Here is a 15,062-nt window from a genome sequence, read left to right as displayed (position 1 = left end):
ATATCACAAATTCCCAAGGAGAGTCCAAGTGGGTCCGCGGTTGCTATATCTAACCATACTGTACCGGAAGAGGAGGCTCCTTCCTCCATTTGCATGCCCTTTGCAAGTGCTGAGAGGAGCAGCGCCAGTCTACATGCTGGCATCGAAATTGAGGATGTCATTGTAGAAATACACCAGGATGAGGAGGATATTGGTGTTGCTGGTGCTGAGGAGGAAGTTGATGATAAGGATTATGATGGTGATATGGTTTGTTTTAATAAGGCACCAGTGGAGACAGTTGTTGAATGAAAAAGCCCATTGTCATGCCTGGGCAAAATACAAAAAAATCCACCTCTTCAGTGTGGAATTATGTCTCCATAAATCCGGACAAGTGTCAAGCCCTGTGTAGCCTTTGTTAATCCATAATAAGTAAGGGTAAGGACATTAACCACCTAGGAACATCCTCTCTTATACATCACTTGCAGCACATTCATCAAAAGTTATTGTCAAGTTCAGAAACTTTGGCTAGGAGTGTGACCAGTCTAGTGACACCTAGTTCCCTTTCTTCTGTTGTATCCAAGCGCCTGCAATCCACACCACCAACACCTTCATCATCAATTTCCTCCTCAATCAGGATTGGAGGTAGTCCTGTAGGCCATGTCATAGGCATGACTGACTCTCTTATCCGGGATTCCTCTGGAGGATCCTTGAGTGCTACACCTACTGATGCTGCTGCTGTTGTTGCTGCTAGAAGTCAATCTTCATCCCAGAAGGGGAGCAGGAAGACCACTTGTACTACTGTAACAAAGCAATTGACTGTTCAACAGGGATAATGAAGTACTGTATGACAGTAGTCACCCAGTTGCAAAGCGGATTACTGAGGCCATAACAATTATGCTGGTGTTAGATGTGCCGTTGTACCCACTGTCCACTTAACCACGGATATCTGGACATTTGGAACAGGGCAAGCTAAGGACTGCATGACTGTGATAGCCCTCTGGGTAAATGTATTGCCTTCCGCAGCAACAACAGCAGCAGCACCGGCAGCATCTCACAAACACCAATTAATTCCTAGGCAGACTATTCTGTGTATCACCGGTTTCAGTAAGAGGCACACTGCACAATATGTTACCCCACTTGGACTCTCCCCGGGAATTGTGATATCTTACAACGCCACCAATATTGTGAGAGCTTTACATCTGGGTGAATTCCAACATGTCCCGTGTTTTGCTCACACAATTAATTTGGTGATGCAGAAATGTTATTAAAAATGACAGGGGTGTGCAGGAGATGCTGTATGTGGACCAAAACATTTGTGGCTATTTTCGACATTCAGTGACTACGTGATGAAGACTGGAGCACCAGCAAACACTCTTGAACTTGCCCTGCCATCACCTGAAGCAAGAGGTAGTAACGAGGTAGAATTCTACTCTCTATACGTTTCAGAGGATGGAGGAGCAGCAAAAGGCCATTCAAGCCTACAAATGCCCCAATGACATAGGGAAAGGAGCTGGAATGCAACTGACTCAAACGCAGTAGAGAACGATTTCCGTGTTGTGCAAGGTTCTCAAACCCTTCGAGCTTGCCACACGTGAATTTAGTTCAGACACTGCCAGCTTGAGTCAGGTCATTCTCCTCCATCAGGCTTTTGCAAAAGCAGATGCAGAAAGTGAATGAAGAGCAGAAATGGAGCGATTCTGCTAAGTATGTCGGACTTGTGGATGAATCCATTCATTTGCTCTGCCAGGATTCAACGGTGGACAATCTGTTGAAATCAGAGCACTACATTTTGACCACCAGGTTTAAAGCCTATGTTGCATCTTTGTTTCAAGCAGACACAAATCTGCAGAGGTGCAAAGACCTGCTGGTGAGAAAATTGTCAGCTAAAGCAGAACGAGACCCGCTGACGGTGATGCAGATCAGTCAGGAACAAATTTTGATATCTGTTCTAGACTGAAAGAGCTGCCTCAATTACTGACATGTCTACTGTCACTGCATACGATGCTGTCACCATTGAAAGAATGGTTGATGACTATTTCAGTGATATTGTAGCATCCAAATAGGCATGCCAGACAGTCCGTTTTAATACTGGCTGGGAAAAAAGGCAATTTGGATGCCCTTGCACAAACTGGCTTTGTTTTACTTAAGTTGCACATACTCCAGTGTGTACTCAGAAAGAGTTTTTAGCGCAGCCGGGAACCTTGTCAGCGATTGGAGTAGGTGGTTACTTTCCCAAAATGTGGAAAAGGTGATGTTCATCAAAATGAATGAATTACAAATTCCATGAGGAAGACTTTTACCAGCAATTACCTCTACAAAGTACAGAGGGACCTGTGATGGTGGATGCCAATGGGGACGCATTTATAGTCTGTGGCGACGAGGATGTACACACTGATGGGGGTGAGGAATCGGAGGATTATGACTATATCTTGCTTCTGTAGAGCCAGTTTGTGCAGGGAGGCATCAATTGCTTCTTTTTGTGTGGGGGGCAAAACAAACCAATCATTTCAGCCACAGGTGTGGCAGTCTCTGTCGCTGAAATGATTGGTTTGTTAAAGTGTGCATGTCCTGTTTATACAACATAAGGGTGCACCTCTTTTCTTTGCATTATGTGTTCTTTGGAGCATTTTTTGGGCATAGTTTATAAAACTGCCATCCTGTCTGCCACTGCAGTGCCACTCCTAGATGTGCCAAATGTTTGTGCCACCCACTGCTGCTTAGCTTAGTCATCCCGCTACCTTGGTGCAACCTTTTGGCCTAAAAACAATATTGTGAGCTGTAAGCTGTTCAGAATAGACTGGTAATGTGTAGAAATGAATGTTATTGAGGTTCAAAATACTGTAGGAACAAAAACACCCCCAAATTCTGTTATTTTAGCTGGTTTGATGATTTTTTCGAAAAAATACAGATTCAAAACCAAAACCCGCAAGGGTGGTTTTGACTAAATCAATCCAGATCCAAAACACAAAGGGGGTCCAGATCCAAAACCAAAACACAAAACCCGAAAAGTGTCCCGGTGCACACCCCTACCAATAACTGGATTATTGTATATCAGGTATTTGCAATGATTGTTGGATATCTCAAGTAACAGACATCGGCCCTCATTCCGAGTTGTTCGCTCGCTAGCTGCTTTTAGCAGCATTGCACACGCTAAGCCGCCGCCCTCTGGGAGTGTATCTTATCTTAGCAGAATTGCAAACGAAAGATTAGCAGAATTGCGAATAGAAATTTCTTAGCAGTTTCTGAGTAGCTCCAGACTTACTCCTACATTGCGATCAGTTCAGTCAGTTTCGTTCCTGGTTTGACGTCACAAACACACCCAGCGTTCGCCCAGACACTCCCCCGTTTCTTCAGACACTCCCGCGTTTTTTCCAGAAACGCCAGCGTTTTTTCGCACACGCCCAGAAAACGGCCAGTTTCCGCCCAGAAACACCCACTTCCTGTCAATCACACTACGATCACCGGAACAATGAAAGATCCTCGTTATGCAGTGAGTAAAATACCTAACTTTTGTGTAAAATAACTAAGCGCATGCGCTCTGCGTACCTTGCGCATGCGCAGTAAGCGACTAATCGCAATATAGCGAAAATCGGCAACGAGCGAACAACTCGGAATGACCCCCATCAAACTCACAGAACAGATTTGTTCTTATGACTATGAAACGTGAATCAGCATGGGATGGGACATACTCCCTGATATTATTTTGCTGAATTTCTCAGCAAACGGCATGATAGTAATTTAGTAATCTAATAATTAATCTCTTCCATGAAAAATACTTGATGGCCTGAAGAAAGATAATATTGTAAATGTAAATGAGCTATTTAATAATATGTAAGTGAAGAATGAATGGGCTCCTTGTTGATGTCTACATTAATTGAAAAATAGTAATGAATCTGAAACATACAAGCATAGCAAAGAGTGGTCATATTCAAGAAACATTTGAGGGGTAAGAATGACATTCACTTTCAGCCATGACTCGAATGATCATTAATTAGAGATGTGCGGCGGGCACTTTTCCTGTTTTGTGTTTCTGTTTTGGATCTGGATCCCCGCTCGTGTTTTGGATCTGGATTGGTTTTGCCAAAATCACCATTTTGGGTTTTGGTTTTGGATCTGAATGATATTTGAAAAAAACATAAAAACAGCTAAAATCACAGAATTTGGGGGTAATTTTGATCCTACGGTATTATTAACCTCAATAACATTCATTTCCACTTATTTCCAGTCTATTCTGAACACCTCACACCTTACAATATTGTTTTTAGGCCTAAAAGTTGCACCAAGGTCGCTGGATGACTAAGATAAGCGACACAAGAGTGTGGCACAAACACCTGGCCTACCTAGGAGTGGCACTGCAGTGGATGGAACTTAAAAAAACTAGTTCTCAAACAGCACATCATGCAAAGAAGTAAAATAGGTGCGAAGAGGTAGCTGTATGACTAAGCTATGCGACACAAGTGTGCGGCAGAAAACACCTGGCCCATTTAGGAGTGGCACTGCAGTGGCAGACAGAATGGCACTTAAAAGAACTAGTCCCCAAACAGCACATCATCCAAAGAAGTAAAAGAGGTGCAATGAGGTAGCTGTATGACTAAGCTAAGCGACACAAGTGTGCGGCACAAACACCTGGCCCATCTAGGAGTGGCACTGCAGTCCCACTGCACTAATGGCGGATACTGGACGCATGTCTAACACCAACATAGCTCTCAAGGACTCAGTTATCTGCTTTGCAACATCTTCCTTGCAAAGGACTGTTGGACAGTCATTTGCTTAGTTGAATTAGTACAAGGGGTCTTCCAACTTCCCCTCTGGGATGACGATCGACTCCCAGCAGCAACAACAGCAGCAGCTTCAGCAGTAGTAGGAAGTGGTTCTTGATCTTTCCCTATTTTATCCTCCAAATTTTTGTTCTTCATTATTTTTCTGGAGTTATATAACAATATGCAGCACAGGAGAGCATACCTCTACAACACATGGCAAACCCTGTGAAATTTATTTGGATTAAATTTTAATAACCCCTTTATTTGGAATAAATAATATGCAACACAGGACAGCACCACTGAACTTATATGGCACTACCACTGGACTGAATTTATATGGCAGTACTAATGGACTTATACGGCAGTATCACTGGAATTACATAGCAGTACCACTGGACTGGAATTATACGGCAGTACCACTGGACTGGATTTATATGGCAATATCACTGGACTTATATGGCAGTACCACTGGACATATACGGCAGTATCACTGGACATATATGGCAGTATCACTGGACTGGATTTATACGGCAGTACCACTGGATTTATACTGCAGTACCACTGGACATATACGGAAGTACCACTGGACTGGATTTATACGACAGTACCACTGGAATTATACGGCAGTACCACTGGACATATACAGCAGTATCACTGGACATATACGACAGTAGCACTGGATTGGATTTATATGGCAGTACCACTGGCTTTATACAGCAGTACCACTGGACATATACGGCAGTATCACTAGACATATACGGCAGTACCACTGGATTTATACGGCAGTACCACTGGACATATATGTCAGTATCACTGGACATACAGATGGGTCCCTGTTTATCTTGGCTTTTAATAGGACCGTCAGGTCCATCAGACTTAATCCCCTGCTGTAATGACACAATCCCCTGATGTATTGTTCTCTGTATTGTATCGCAGCTGAGAACAATAGATGAAGGATTTATGTTAATAAACCATGGTGTGCATAGGCGCAGCAAAGACATCAAGATAAAGGTTGACCCATCTGTATACGGCAGTATCACTGGACATATACGGCAGTATCACTGGACTTATACGGTAGTACCACCGGACTTATACGGCAGTTTCACTGGACTTATACAGCAGCACAGGGACACCACCACTGGACTGATGCAGGACACCACACACCACTGCAATAGACTGGACTTATACAGCAGCACTGGACATATGGCAGCAGAGGACACCACCACTGTGACTGGACTGGTTCCGGTATGAATGGTCGACCATGTTATGGTCGACAATCATTAGGTCGACCACTATTGGTCGACATTGACTTGGTCGACATGGACACATGGACGACACATGAAAATGGTCGACACATGAAAGGTCGACACATGAAAAGGTCGACATGAGTTTTTTAACTTTTTTTGGGTGTCGTTTTTTGCGTAAAGTGACTGGGAACCCCAATTAGTGCACCGCGTCCCCTCGCATGGCTCGCTTCGCTCGCCATGCTTCGGGCATGGTGCCTTTGCTCCGCTACCGCTTCGCTCGGCACAGATTACCGTTCCAATCGTAGTCCACGTGGATCGTAAAGTATGGAAAAGTTCCCCAAAAGAAAAAATAGTAAAAAACCTCACGTCGACCTTTTCATGCGTCGACCTTTCATGTGTCGACCATTTTCATGCGTCGACCATGTGTCCATGTCAACCATGTCAATGTCGACCAATAGTGGTCGACCTAATGACTGTCGACCATAACATGGTCGACCATGTGAACGGATACCGACTGGACTGATGCAGCACAACACAGCATTGGAATGACACACATAAGACAGAGCATGTCACCACACCACTTTCCCGCACAAATAGACACTGACAGACACTGAGAAGAGAGACACGTCCTCTCGCTACACTCTCCAGGACTGGAGTGAAAATGGAGGCGACACGCGGCTCCTAATATGGAATCCAAAACCCGCAAGAATCTAACAGCGGGATGATGATGTTTTGCCTCGTTCTGGTTTCAGAATTAGGTGGGAAAAGCTGACCCGGACTCGGATCCGGGCTCGGGACATGATGTTCGGTAGGGTTCGGTTCCAGAGAACCGAACCCGCTCATCACATACAATTGAAGTTTCACATTGCAAATGGCACAATCTACTGTATGTGGTTGTATATGTCCTGTCCCCACATAAGGCTCTATGGAAGAAGAATTATAAAATGAAGATGTTTTCTTGCCAGAGAGCATATCTACCCCTTGGCCAGGATGGCACTTGCCAAGGGTGCTGGCTGAGGAGGGGAGCTGCACTTCTGTGCCACCTGCAGCTGGGGGTGGAACCGCAACCAGATGTGTCAAAGACCTCCGCGCACCCTGGACTGATGCAGCATCCACCATCATCGGGTGTCATGATTGCGTTTGTGGTGCGATCAGAGCTGCAACTGCACGGAGCTCTGCTTGGCAGAGTTTTCTGCAAGCATGTGGAATGCACTCCCAGCCATGGTAGTTGCAACCTCAGTCCTCACAGTGGCCACATGTTGCCAGTCCCTTGCTTTGCCTGGGGTGCCCAGACACCTACATAGACCCAGGGCTGGTGCTAGGGTGTTCGGCACCCCCCTGCTAACTATACATTTGCACCCTCCCATAATTTACAAATGGACAGCATGTGCTGAAAAATGGGGTGTGGTCTCACAAGGAAGTAGCGTGGCCACACAACAGTACCCCATTTCAAATTATGCCACAAAGTAGCACAATCTTATTTACATTACACCATACCTAGTAATGCCGCTTATACACATAATGCCAACAGTAATAATTGCCGGTTATACACATAATGCCCCCAAAATAGTAGTGCACTTTACACATATAATGTCCACAGTAGTAGTGCCATTTATACATCTAAAGTCAACAGTATTAGTGCCACTTATGCACAAAATGCCCCCAGTAGTAGTGTCCATTACACACATAATGTCCACAGAAGTAGCGCCACTTATACACATAATGCCCACAGTAGTAGTGCCGCTTATACACATAATGCCTGCAGAAGTAGCGTTGCATATACATAATGCCCAAAGTAGTAGTGCTGCTTATACATGTAATGCCCCCAGTAGTAGTGCCACTTATACACATAATACCTCCAGTAGTGGTGCCTCTTATACATAATGCCCCCAGTAGTGGTGCCAGTTACACATAATGCCCCCAGTAGTAGTGCCACTTACACATAATGCCCCCAGTAGGGCAGCCACTTACACATAATCCCCCCTGTAGTGGTGTCTCTTACACATGTCTCCTGTAGTGGTGTCTCTTACACATGATGTCTCCTGTAGTGGTATTGCTTACACATAATAGCCCTTATAGTAGTGCCTCTTACACATAATGCCCCCTGTAGTAGTGCTGCTTACACATAATTCCCACAGTTGTAATGCTGCTAACACATAATGTCCCCTGTAGTAGTGCCACTTACATATAATGCCCCCTGTAGTAGTGCTGCTTACATATAATGACCCCTGTAGCAGTGCCGCTTACACATAATGCCCCATGTAGTAGTGCTGCTTTCACACATTATGCCCAAACACACACAGATACACACACACACAGATATACACATACATAAATACACACAGATAAATACACATATATACAGTACATACACAAATACACAAACACTTTCTCTCACTATCTTTCCATAAACTTTCCTTTCACAGTCTAGCTGTCCGGAGCTGTGCTGTAGCAGCCAGGTCCCGTGTAGCTCATTTCCCTATGTCCCATGTAGCTCTTCCCCCAGCTCCATGTAGTTCCGCCCCATTTTCCTACCAAACGAAGACACTGTCAAGGGGTGGTAGGACACTGCAAGCTGCAGGTGCTGCTGCCTGTTAGTGTGATAGGTGCAGCAGCAGGCAGCAACAGGGGACATCAGCAGGGAGTCCCCCTGCAGCAGTGCCACTTACACATAATCCCCCTTGTAGTAGTGCTGCTTACACATATTGTCCCCTGTAGTATTGCTGCTTACACATAATGCCCAAAGTTGTAGTGCCGCTAACACACAATGTCCCCTGTAGTAGTGCCACTTACATATAATGCCCCCTGTAGTAGTGCTGCCTACATTTAATGCCCACATAATAGTGCCACTTACACCTAATGCCCCCTGTAGTAGTGCAACTTTCACACATTATGCCCAAACACACACAGATACACACACACACACACACACACACAAACACACACACACACACACACACACACACATACATACACACACATACATAAATAGTACACACACAGATATATACACATACACCCACACACACTTTCTCTCTCTCTCTCTCTCTCTCTCTCTCTCTCTCACTCACCATAAACTTTCCTTTCACAGTCTAGCTGTCTGGAGCTGTGCTGTAGCAGCCAGGTCCCGTGTAGCTCCGTCCCCTATGTCCCATGAAGCTCTGCCCCCAGCTTTATGTAGTTCTGCCCCCTTTTCCTGCCAAACGAATACACTGTCAGGGGGTGGTAGGACACTGCAAGCTGCAGGCGCTGCTGCCAGTTAGTGTGATAGGTGCAGCAGCAGGCAGCAACAGGGGACATCAGCAGGGCGTCCCCCTGTAGTAGTGCCACTTACACATAATGCCCCTTGTAGTAGTGCTGCTTACACATAATGCCCCCTGTAGTACTGCCGCTTACACATAATGCCCACAGTTGTAGTGCCGCTAACACATAATGTCCCCTGTAGTAGTGCCACTTACATATAGGGCCTAATTCTGAGTTGATCGCAGCAGCAAATATTTTAGCAGTTGGGCAAAACCATGTGCACTGCAGGGGGGACAAATATAACATGTGCAGAGAGAGTTAGATTTGGGTGGGGTGTGTTCAAACTGAAATCTAAATTGCAGTGTAAAAATAAAGCAGCCAGTATTAACCCTGCACAGAAACGAAATAACCCACCCAAATCTAACTCTCTCTGCAAATGTTATATCTGCCCCCCCCCCTGCAGTGCACATGGTTTTGCCCAATTGCTAACAAACTTGCTGCTGCGATCAACTCAGAATTACCCCCATAATGCCCCCTGTAGTAGCTTACATTTAATGCCGACATAGTAGTGCCACTTACACCTAATGCCCCCTATAGTAGTGCCACTTTCACACATTATGCCCAAACACACACAGATACACACACACACACACACACACACACACACACACACAGCTGAATTTCACTGACGAAAATTTTGCATAAGGGGGATATAGTGTCACGGATGCGAAAAATGGGTGTTTTTCAATTTTTTTATCCCTCATCCAATTAAGGGGCGCGAAAAACACCAAATTTTTTTGCGAAAATACATGTCAAGCGAAAAGCTGTGTACTGTATTTTTTGTGGCACTTATCACAGAGTAATCTCCGCCTGCTTATCAAAGCTAATTGGATAGCCCTGGCGAACCAAATTACCGGCAAATTGGATACCCTCTCAAAGTAACTGTTGACAACAGTTTTATTTCAGGACTAAAATGACTAAAATTAGACTAAAATAAAAACTGAGATCCACTGATTAAATCTGGACTAAAATAAAGCATAAAAAGAGACTAAAATGTGATTTTAAATCAACTACAAGACTTTATAATTTAAAATCCTTGTCAAAATTAACACTGCTTGAAACTGGTGCATCAATCTGTATGTGTATACCAAAAAAGAAAAAGAAAAATACATACAGTACTGTAAGGTAGCCAGAACTTTTGGGCCCCACAGCAAAATTTTGAATGGGCAAATACAGTAGTCATTTTTTCTTTTTTCGAACATTTTGAATGGGCCCTCACCTTAATGTTTCTAGGATACATCTTTCTTCTAGGGATTGGTATTTGAAAGAAAAAATTGGTTAAACAGTGTTTTTTAACATTGGATACAAAACCTTGTTTCGTCCAAAACATTAGTTCTGTGAGACCGATGTTAACTAATGTTTTAATTACTGATTACCTAAGCACATAATACACTAATAAACTTCTGGAATCATCCTGCTAATAAGTTTATCTTGATGGGGACTTACAGTATATATATATATATATATATATATATATATATACACAGGTTGAGTATCCCATATCCAAATATTCCGAAATACGGAATATTCCGGAATACAGACTTTTTTGAGTGAGACTGAGATAGTGAAACCTTTGTTTTTTGATGGCTCAATGTACACAATTATGTTTAATAACAAATGTATTAAAAATATTGTGTTAAATGACCTTCAGGCTGTGTGTATAAGGTGTATATGAAACATAAATGAATTGTGTGAATGTAGACACACTTTGTTTAATGCACAAAGTTATCAAAAATATTGGCTAAAATTACCTTCAGGCTGTGTGTATAAGGTGTATATGTAACATAAATGCATTCTGTGCTTAGACTTTGGTCCCATCACCATGATATCTCATTATGGTATGCAATTATTCCAAAATACAAAAAATCCAATATCCAAAATACCTCTGGTCCCAAGCATTTTGGATAAGGGATACTCAACCTATATATATATATATATATATATATACACATTTACAGTATACATTATACTAGGGCTTAAAGTGGTCCTGGAGAGGTGGGGGAACTCATCACCCGCACGCCGCAAAAAGGGTGTGTGGCCTGACTAGGAAGGGGTGTATGTACGGCATCACTAGGAAGGGGTGTACCCCAAATTCAAAATAACGCCTCACAGTAACACAATCTTAGTCACATTGCCCCATATATTAGTGCCCTTTACAGACACAATGCCCACAGTAGCAGTGCCGCTTACACACACAACGTCCACAGCAGTGCCCACCCCAATTTTAGATCTGGTGCACAATGTAGCAGGATATGTTGACCAACCTTTATTCACCTTTCTTATGTCTCCCATGTGTCCCCTCTGCGTACTTGTTTCCTTTGTTAGTCACTCTCCTTATGTGTCCATATCTTCAACCTAGGTAACCTTTTTACTGCCTATATACTCTCCTTTGTGTCTGATCACCTGAGTCTTTCTCTTCTTTACTGGGTAGATGTATGGACTCCCGCCGCAAGAACAGCAGCGGCGGCACCAGTAGCAGCATCTCGCAAACGCCAACTCTTTCCTAGGCAGGCTACGCTTTGTATCACCAGTTTCCAGAATACGCACACAGCTGAAAACCTCTTACGGCAACTGAGGAAGATCATCGCGGAATGGCTTACCCCAATTGGACTCTCCTGTGGATTTGTGGCATCGGACAACGCCAGCAATATTGTGTGTGCATTAAATCTGGGCAAATTCCAGCACGTCCCATGTTTTGCACATACCTTGAATTTGGTGGTGCAGAATTATTTAAAAAACGACAGGGGCGTGCAAGAGATGCTGTCGGTGGCCAGAAGAATTGCGGGACACTTTCGGCGTACAGGCACCACGTACAGAAGACTGGAGCACCACCAAAAACGCCTGAACCTGCCCTGCCATCATCTGAAGCAAGAAGTGGTAACGAGGTGGAATTCAACCCTCTATATGCTTCAGAGGTTGGAGGAGCAGCAAAAGGCCATTCAAGCCTATACAATTGAGCACGATATAGGAGGTGGAATGCACCTGTCTCAAGCGCAGTGGAGAATGATTTCAACGTTGTGCAAGGTTCTGCTGCCCTTTGAACTTGCCACACGTGAAGTCAGTTCAGACACTGCCAGCCTGAGTCAGGTCATTCCCCTCATCAGGCTTTTGCAGAAGAAGCTGGAGACATTGAAGGAGGAGCTAACACAGAGCGATTCCGCTAGGCATGTGGGACTTGTGGATGGAGCCCTTAATTCGCTTAACAAGGATTCACGGGTGGTCAATCTGTTGAAATCAGAGCACTACATTTTGGCCACCGTGCTCGATCCTAGATTTAAAACCTACCTTGGATCTCTCTTTCCGGCAGACACAAGTCTGCTGGGGTTCAAAGACCTGCTGGTGAGAAAATTGTCAAGTCAAGCGGAACGCGACCTGTCAACATCTCCTCCTTTACATTCTCCCGCAACTGGGGGTGCGAGGAAAAGGCTCAGAATTCCGAGCCCACCCGCTGGCGGTGATGCAGGGCAGTCTGGAGCGACTGCTGATGCTGACATCTGGTCCGGACTGAAGGACCTGCCAACGATTACGGACATGTCGTCTACTGGCACTGCATATGATTCTCTCCCCATTGAAAGAATGGTGGAGGATTATATGAGTGACCGCATCCAAGTAGGCACGTCAGACAGTCCGTACTTATACTGGCAGGAAAAAGAGGCAATTTGGAGGCCCTTGCACAAACTGGCTTTATTCTACCTAAGTTGCCCTCCCACAAGTGTGTACTCCGAAAGAGTGTTTAGTGCCGCCGCTCACCTTGTCAGCAATCGGCGTACGAGGTTACTTCCAGAAAATGTGGAGAAGATGATGTTCATTAAAATGAATTATAATCAATTCCTCCGTGGAGACATTGACCAGCAGCAATTGCCTCCACAAAGTACACAGGGAGCTGAGATGGTGGATTCCAGTGGGGACGAATTGATAATCTGTGAGGAGGGGGATGTACACGGTGATATATCGGAGGATGATGATGAGGTGGACATCTTGCCTCTGTAGAGCCAGTTTGTGCAAGGAGAGATTAATTGCTTCTTTTTTGGTGGGGGTCCAAACCAACCCGTCATTTCAGTCACAGTCATGTGGCAGACCCTGTCACTGAAATGATGGGTTGGTTAAAGTGTGCATGTCCTGTTTATACAACATAAGGGTGGGTGGGAGGGCCCAAGGACAATTCCATCTTGCACCTCTTTTTTCTTTAATTTTTCTTTGCGTCATGTGCTGTTTGGGGAGTTTTTTTTTGAAGGGCCATCCTGCGTGACACTGCAGTGCCACTCCTAGATGGGCCAGGTGTTTGTGTCGGCCACTAGGGTCGCTTAGCTTACTCACACAGCTACCTCATTGCGCCTCTTTTTTTTCTTCTTTGCGTCATGTGCTGTTTGGGGAGTGTTTTTTGAAGGGCCATCCTGCGTGACACTGCAGTGCCACTCCTAGATGGGCCAGGTGTTTGTGTCGGCCACTAGGGTCGCTTAGCTTACTCACACAGCTACCTCATTGCGCCTCTTTTTTTCTTTGCGTCATGTGCTGTTTGGGGAGTCGTTTTTTGAAGGGCCAGCCTGCGTGACACTGCAGTGCCACTCCTAGATGGGCCAGGTGTTTGTGTCGGCCACTAGGGTCGCTTAGCTTACTCACACAGCTACCTCATTGCGCCTCTTTTTTTCTTTGCGTCATGTGCTGTTTGGGGGGTGTTTTTTGGAAGGGCCATCCTGCGTGACACTGCAGTGCCACTCCTAGATGGGCCAGGTGTTTGTGTCGGCCACTTGGGTCGTTGAGCTTAGTCACAAAGCTACCTCATTGCGCCTCTTTTTTTCTTTGCATCATGTGCTGTTTGGGGAGTGTTTTTTGGAAGGGCCATCCTGCGTGACAATGCAGTGCCACTCCTAGATGGGCCAGGTGTTTGTGTCGGCCACTTGGGTCGCTGAGCTTAGTCACACAGCTACCTCATTGCGCTTCTTTTTTTCTTTGCGTCATGTGCTGTTTGGGGAGTGTTTTTTGGAAGGGCCATCCTGCGTGACACTGCAGTGCCACTCCTAGATGGGCCAGGTGTTTGTGTCGGCCACTTGGGTCGTTGAGCTTAGTCACACAGCTACCTCATTGCGCCTCTTTTTTTCTTTGCGTCATGTGCTGTTTGGGGAGTGTTTTTTGGAAGGGCCATCCTGCGTGACACTGCAGTGCCACTCCTAGATGAGCCAGGTGTTTGTGTCGGCCACTTGGGTCGCTTAGCTTAGTCATCCAGCGACCTCGGTGCAAATGTTAGGACTAAAAATAATATTGTGAGGTGTGAGGTGTTCAGAATAGACTGAAAATGAGTGGAAATTATGGTTTTTGAGGTTAATAATACTTTGGGATCAAAATGACCCCCAAATTCTATGATTTAAGCTGTTTTTTAGGGTTTTTTGAAAAAAACACCCGAATCCAAAACACACCCGAATCCGACAAAAAAAATTCGGTGAGGTTTTGCCAAAACGCGTTCGAACCCAAAACACGGCCGCGGAACCGAACCCAAAACCAAAACACAAAACCCGAAAAATTTCAAGTGCACATCCCTAATAACCATCCACTCAGGTGTCGACCCCGCAGGGGGTGACATCACATTTATCGGCATCTGCTCCGCCTCCACATAAGCCTCCTCATCAAACATGTCGACACAGCCGTACCGACACACCGCACACACACAGGGAATGCTCTGACAGAGGACAGAACCCCACAAAGCCCTGTGGGGAGACAGAGAGAGAGTATGCCAGCACACACCAGAGCGCTATATAACACAGGGATGAACACTATA

The sequence above is a fragment of the Pseudophryne corroboree genome, chromosome 4 (assembly GCF_028390025.1).
Source record: "Pseudophryne corroboree isolate aPseCor3 chromosome 4, aPseCor3.hap2, whole genome shotgun sequence".
Classification (NCBI taxonomy): Eukaryota; Metazoa; Chordata; class Amphibia; order Anura; family Myobatrachidae; genus Pseudophryne; species Pseudophryne corroboree.
The sequence above is the reverse complement of the archived record's forward strand: the minus strand, read 5'-3'. Positions refer to the sequence as shown.